Source organism: Alligator sinensis, unplaced genomic scaffold (assembly GCF_000455745.1).
Source record: "Alligator sinensis unplaced genomic scaffold, ASM45574v1 scaffold636_1, whole genome shotgun sequence".
Lineage (NCBI taxonomy): Eukaryota > Metazoa > Chordata > Crocodylia > Alligatoridae > Alligator > Alligator sinensis.
The window spans coordinates 66,672-73,215 of record NW_005843430.1 but is presented as its reverse complement, the minus strand read 5'-3'; the positions used below and the strand labels follow the sequence as shown (position 1 = coordinate 73,215).

At 41.2% G+C, this 6,544-nt stretch overlaps 1 protein-coding gene across 1 annotated transcript in view; it reads left to right on the top strand.

Annotated features, from left to right (window-relative positions):
• Positions 1 to 6,544, top strand: part of LOC102384260 (sperm flagellar protein 2-like) — a 45,100-nt gene that overhangs the window by 13,133 nt on the left and 25,423 nt on the right. The gene's annotated exons all lie outside the window — the stretch shown is intronic.

The following is a 6,544-nucleotide window of genomic DNA, read 5'->3' as shown; positions in this document are numbered from 1 at the left end:
CATTCCTGGTATCTAGTGTGCAGTAAGAGTGAATTGAGAACATCCTTTGGCCTTACCATAGACTATTAAACCCAGCTCTCTATTGACTCCCAGTAAAATACATCTTTTCTGTTACTATTGTTATTGTAAGGTAAAAAAAAGGAAAAATTGTGTTGCCATAGGTACTAACTTTCCTTTCCATAACATATCTTTAGGATCTCTAAGGTTTAGTTTTGTTATTTTCAAAAATCCCATTTAACATTTTAAGTCAGAAGATTTCATAACTCATTGCTTTATGTGCAGTGTTTCCAGTCTTTACTGATCTAAAGCAGGGTGTCAGACATCCAGCCTGTGTTATTCTCAAAAGACCAAGGACTTAAACTTATAGAACAATAAAGCTTGTTTATTCAGAGAGCCATCTTAGCCTACTGATCTGCTGTTCCCTGCGTTTCCCTCCTGCAATCCCCAGGCCAATGTAGCAACTTATATGTATCACACATCTTCCCCCTTAAATGTAACAGTACATGGGGCTCTTTAGCCTGACAAAGTGCAGGCTCAGGGGTGATCTGATGGCCACCTATCAGGGGTGACCACCAGTATCTGGGGGAACGTTTGTTCACCAGAGCGCCCCAAGGGATGACAAGGTTGAACGGTTACAAACTACTGCAAGACTGATTCAGGCTGGACATAAGGAAGAATTTCTTTACTGTCCAAGCCCACAAGGTGTGGAACAGCCTGCCATCAGAGGTGGTTCAAGCACCTACATTGAACACCTTCAAGAGTAAATTGGATGCTTATCTTGCTGGGATCCTATGACCCCAGCTGACTTCCTGCCCTTCGGGCAGGGGGTTGGACTCGATGATCTTCCGAGGTCCCTTCCAGTCCTAATGTCTATGAAATCTATGAAACATCTCCCCTTGTAATACTAACATTGGAAGTTTAGTTCAACCCATTGTTAAAGCACATTTTAACAGGTCTCTATTAGTCTTTGTGTTGGCTTTTTAGCTCTAAATGATCTCAATTTCTCTGCTTTCTCAATCCTTATTGGTTCAGTTCTTGTTTGGTTTCCTTGTTCAGAAGTCTGTGCTTCTGTGTCATTTTCAGTCTCCTTTGTCGTTTCTTGTTGCTTTGTTGTTATTCTGTTTCCTCTGGGGAATCTCATGATGCTGCTTCTATTCTCTCCTTTATGAGCTGCAACTGTCATCTGTTCCTTCTTAATACCTGCCCTTCCAATGTGACTACCTTATAGGGTCTAGAAGCCACTTGATGCGACACTAATGCTTTTTATTTCCATGTTAGTCCATCTGAAATAAGCACCCTATCTTTGTTGTGAAGTTGTGGTAATTCCCTGGGACCCCTGTCATCGTACCATTTTTGTTTGAGTTTGTCAATTTTTTTTTTTTTTAATGTTTTCATGTTTTGCTTTTCATTCTGATGAACTTTATCCACAAGATTTGCCAGCCTAGTTTTGAGTTTCCTGTTAAACAGCATTTCTGCTGGGGACAATCCATGTTTCATGAGTGGTGCCCTGTAGTTTAAGAGTGACAGGTAAACATCAGTGTGTGAATCAGTAGCTTTTTTCAACAATTTCTTCACTATTTGTATTCCATTTTTCAGGCAATTGGATTGTGAGTATTTACAACTTGAAGTGTTGTGACGGAGTTATGATGTAAGTTGATGTGTGTTATGACATGGTTTGCTGTTGTGCTTTCAAGCAATGCAATTTCAGGATAGTGAGAATAATAATCCAGCACTAATACATATTTTTTTCCTGCATGTATGAATAAGTCAATGCTCACTTGATACCACAGAGCTACGGGTTCGTCTATGACCATCATGGGCTTTTTTTTCACTGATCTGTACTTTAGGCACATTGTACAAGACTTTACAGCATCTTCCATGTCATTATTTATGTTGGGCCAGTATAGAGCACCCCTTGCTCTCCTTTTGCATTTTTCAATGCCGAGATGCCTCTTATGTATTCTGTTTAACTTGTCTTTGTTTAGCTCTGCTGGAACAACAGGTCATGAGCCTTTGAACAAAATGCCATCCAGTACTGACAGCTCTTTCTTGAACTGATAGTAGAGGCTAGGTATATTTTTTCCAAGCCAACCAGCATGAATAGCTTTTGTCACTTTTTGCAGTGTGGTGTCCTGAGCAGTAGCTTCTGCAATTAGTGTCTACATTTTATCTGTGACAGGAATCACTCTTTTAATTAGATTAGTATGTACTATGTGAGTCTGGAATTCTGTCATTTTCTGTTGTGTCTCATGCTCTGGACAATGTATCTGCAATAAGTAGATGTTTTCCTGGCATGTACTGTATGTCTAGATCATCCATTTGCAGTTGAAAGAAAAGTCTCTGTAATCTGGGTGGCACGTCTGATGACCCTTTCTTTGCTATACTTACCAAAGGTTTATGATCAGTCTCAACTGTCACAGGCTTCCCATAGATGAATATATGAAATTCTTACAGCCATATACCAAAGCTAAACTTTCTTTCTCAATTTGTGCATAGAAACTCTAACTTAGAGAGTGCCCTAGATGCGTCTGCTATTGATCTCCAGCTATCCCCATGTTTTTGAAGCAAAGCTGCTCCAATGCCTTCTTTAGAGGCACCTGTTGACAATTTAATGGGTCTTTTAGGGTCATAGTATTTTAGCACAAGAGCAGAGCTTTCATTATTTTTTCCTTCAAGTTTTTAAATCCAGCTTCATCTTTATGTTCCCATATCCACTGAGCATTCTTATGTAGGCATGATCTAAGATGTTTGGTCTGCTCTGCTAAGTTAGGTAGCTATTTCCCTATAAAATTGATCATTCCCAATAATCTTTGCACTCTTCCCTTACCTGTAGGGGGTGGCATGTTTGTAATGGCTTTAACCCTTGCAGGATCGATTTTCACTCTTTTCTCAGAAAGTTTTTCTCCCAGATACATTATTTCTTTGAGCCTGGATTTACACTTTTGTTTGTTCAGTTTCAAACCTGCTCTGTGAGCTCTTTCTAGTACCTTTCTTAGCCTCAAGTCATGTTCTTCCCTAGTATCTCAAACTAATACAACAGTATAAACCATAGATCCATCAAGACCTTCAAAATTTATTGCACCTTTCTGTGAAATACTTCAGATGCAGAACACAGTCCAAAAGGAAGCCTATGAAAGCAAAACCTTCTGAATGGCATATTGAAGGTACATAATCTAGTGCTGTTCTTTTCTAGGGGAACTTTCCAAAACCCAGAAGAGGCATCCAATGTGGAGAAATATTTAGCTTCTACCAAGTTGCCAAAAACCTGTTCCTTGATGGGAATAGAAAAATGCTCCCTTTTGATGTATCTGTACATTTGCTTAGGATCCTGACACAATCTCAAGGATCCATCTTTTTTTTCTGTTATGACCAGTGAATGAACCCAAGCAGTTGGTTGCTCTACTTTGTCTATTATGTCCATGTTAACTAATCTAATTCCTTTTTCAGTTTCTCCCTTAGTACAATGGTAACATTTATTGGAGCATGTATGGTGGAAGTATTTGGTTCTCTTAATTCTATCTTGTCCTCACTTGACAGTTTCCCTATGCCTTGAAATATATCATAAAACTCTTCTTCTATATTCTTGCTTTCTAGTCCCTCAATGGCATCTATTCTGTTAATAAGACCTAGAGTTTTACATGTTTGCAACCTAATAATTAGCACTAGTTTTTCTGGGACTGTTACAAACTGAACTTTTACTATATTACCCTCATGTCTAACATGCAGTGCACAAACACCCTTGGTTGCAATCATGTTCCCATTATATGCTCTAAGTTTCACTTTCTTATTCTCATAGTACGCAGGTTTAGTTTTCATTTTTTGAATAATGTATTCTGGTATTACATTGACCTGTGCCCCTGTATCTAATTTAAAAGTTACCATTAGTCCATTGGTATCCAGGGTGATTGTCCAGTCCTCAGAAGAATGAACTATACTTGCATTGTGCCAATGAGGAATTCTTCCTCTTCCTTGTTGCATCGAGCATGAACCTGCTGTTTCTTGTATGTTGCATCCTGCTCTTTTTTGCAAACTCTTGCAAAGTGATTGAATCTTTTGCATTTGTTGCAGTGCTTACCAATTGCAAGGCATTGCATGGGTTTGTGGGAACCCCCACAGTATCTGCAGCTGACCATTGTTTCTTCAAGCAATTCTCTTTGGCCTCTGCTTGCCTGCTTCATAGTGAGGTCCTTCTTTCTGTATTGTTTTTTTGTGTGCCTTAGGTTTTTACAGTCTTGTAATCCTGTCTAGTTCAGCTTGCTCTGCTTTTTTCCTCCAGCTTCTGCAGCCTGGCATTTGTTATCTCACCTGCTTGGCGCATTCTAACTGCCTTTTCCAAATTAAGCTCAGGATCCTCTAGCAGTGTTTTCCTAAGGTTTGTAACCCTTATACCCAATACTATTTGGTCTCTGATCATGGACTCTTTTCAGACTCCAAAGTTGCATGCTTGGCTCAGCAGTCTGAGGTCTTTGACAAACTTTTCTATTGCCTCACATTCTTTCTTCTGTCTAAGGTGGAAATTATACCATTCAAAGGTTTTAATATTACTCAAACTTTTTTTATTACTGTACCATAGCTTTTCTGTTCTGCTTCTAAAAGTTGTAGGCTATTATAAAGAGACAGAGCTTCTGGGCCTGTTATATTTTTTTTTAAAAATAGCTATCTTGAGTGGATCTTCCTTTTCTCTACTGGCCATCATATATATGGTGAAGCTCTGCTTAAATTTTTCCTGTTTTCTGCTGCATTGCTGGATAACTTTAACTCCTCTGGAATTCTGAGATGCTCCATTTTTCTGTCTTTAGCTGCATCCCACCCCTGGTAACATGTTAGTCTCAAAAGACCAAAGAGTTAAACTTACAGAACGATAAAGCTTGTTTATTCAGAGAGCCATTTTAGCCTACTGATCTGCTGTTCCCTCTGGTTTCCTCCTGCAATCCCCAGGCCAATGTAACAACTTATACATAACACTCTTAAAGATATCCACACACTGCCCACAGGCTGAATCTAGCTTGCAGGGCCATGTGATCCAACCCCAGTGCTGGTCTTGGGTCTCGAGGGCACCCACACATGGCACATGCCAGACTGGCCCTGCACACAGGATCTAGGACCATGCTGTACATGGTTACCTGTGTGGGGCCAGTCCAGGACCTCCCCTTCATGTGCTGGATCCAGCACATATGGCACTTGCTCTGGCCAGTTCAAGACACAAGCCACACATGGTACCCACTCTAATCAGTCTGCTGTGGGTGCTGCATGCAGCATGGGTCTTGAAGGAGGCACTGCTTGTGGCACTAGTGCCATAGCTATGAAGTTTGGCACCTGGAGCAAAGCCTGCAGAGGCAGCCTGCCCTTGCCCTGCACACAGATCCGGGGGGCACACGCCCCCCTCCCATGCTTGGCCAGGTTTCATAGATTTTATAGACATGATTTCATAGGAGTGCATGCAGTGGCAGGAGTTGCCCTTCCCCCGTTCCCCCGGCCCCACCAGATGAGCCGCTCATGGCTCTGTCCTGCACCCCGCCTCAGCTGGGCAGCCCCTGTTGAAGCCCCTTCACTTCAGCTCCCGGGGCGGTTACCACGCTCACTCCCCCTTGCTATGGCACTGTGCAGAACAATCTCAGACCAGCCAGAATGGGGACTGGATCTGGCCTGTAGGTGACAGGGGTCTGCATGTGACGCCTACTCCAGCCAGTTCAGTACCCATGCACACAGCGTCCACTCCAGACCAGCTGGAGCAGGTGCCACACGCAAGTCATATGCTGAACCAGCTAGGGCAGACACTGCATGCAGTGCAGTCCCAGATCTACCAAAGTGGGTCCTGGATCCAACCTGGTGCCATTCATTCAGCCAGTAAACGCATCCTTCCCAACTCATTTGGCTCATGGGGCCAAAATATATTTGACACTCCTGATCTAAAGCTTTCTGTAATATACTGATAATCATCTGTTCTTGTTATAAAATATAAAAGTCATGACTGACCTTTTAAAGCATGCACCCCACAGTTTCTTGTACATATGTTTGTAATGCACTCACTGCACATGATGAAATGTCTGACCACAGTTGCACAACCACAGTAACTACTACTTCCTTAACCTACTTCTGGTACAATTCTGTTCTGAAAAATGAGTTTAAAAATGGCTTGGTTTTATACCACCTGTCCACTACTATGTATATTCATAGTAGCATCTCCTTACTTGGTGATAAACATTAGGGTTTTTTACTACTGATTATTAGGTTATTATTATAGATCTAGCATAACACTAGAAAGGGAAGCAAAGATGCAGTGAAAGTACAATTTTCTTGACTGAATTTTACATTTGGAGAATGAACTTGACATTAAGACCTTAAGCTGATTTTAAAGAATTTACCAGTAAGGATAAAACACAAAAACGGGGTGGAGGATGTTTTACACTAATTAGTGTCCCATTCTGCCCTTGATTTGTGCCCTCTGGGCTCTGCCTTAAGCTATTTAATTTACAGGTGACCAAGATATCAATATTAGTGAGTCTTTTTCATCTTTGTGTTCATAAATCTCCACTGCTGCTCT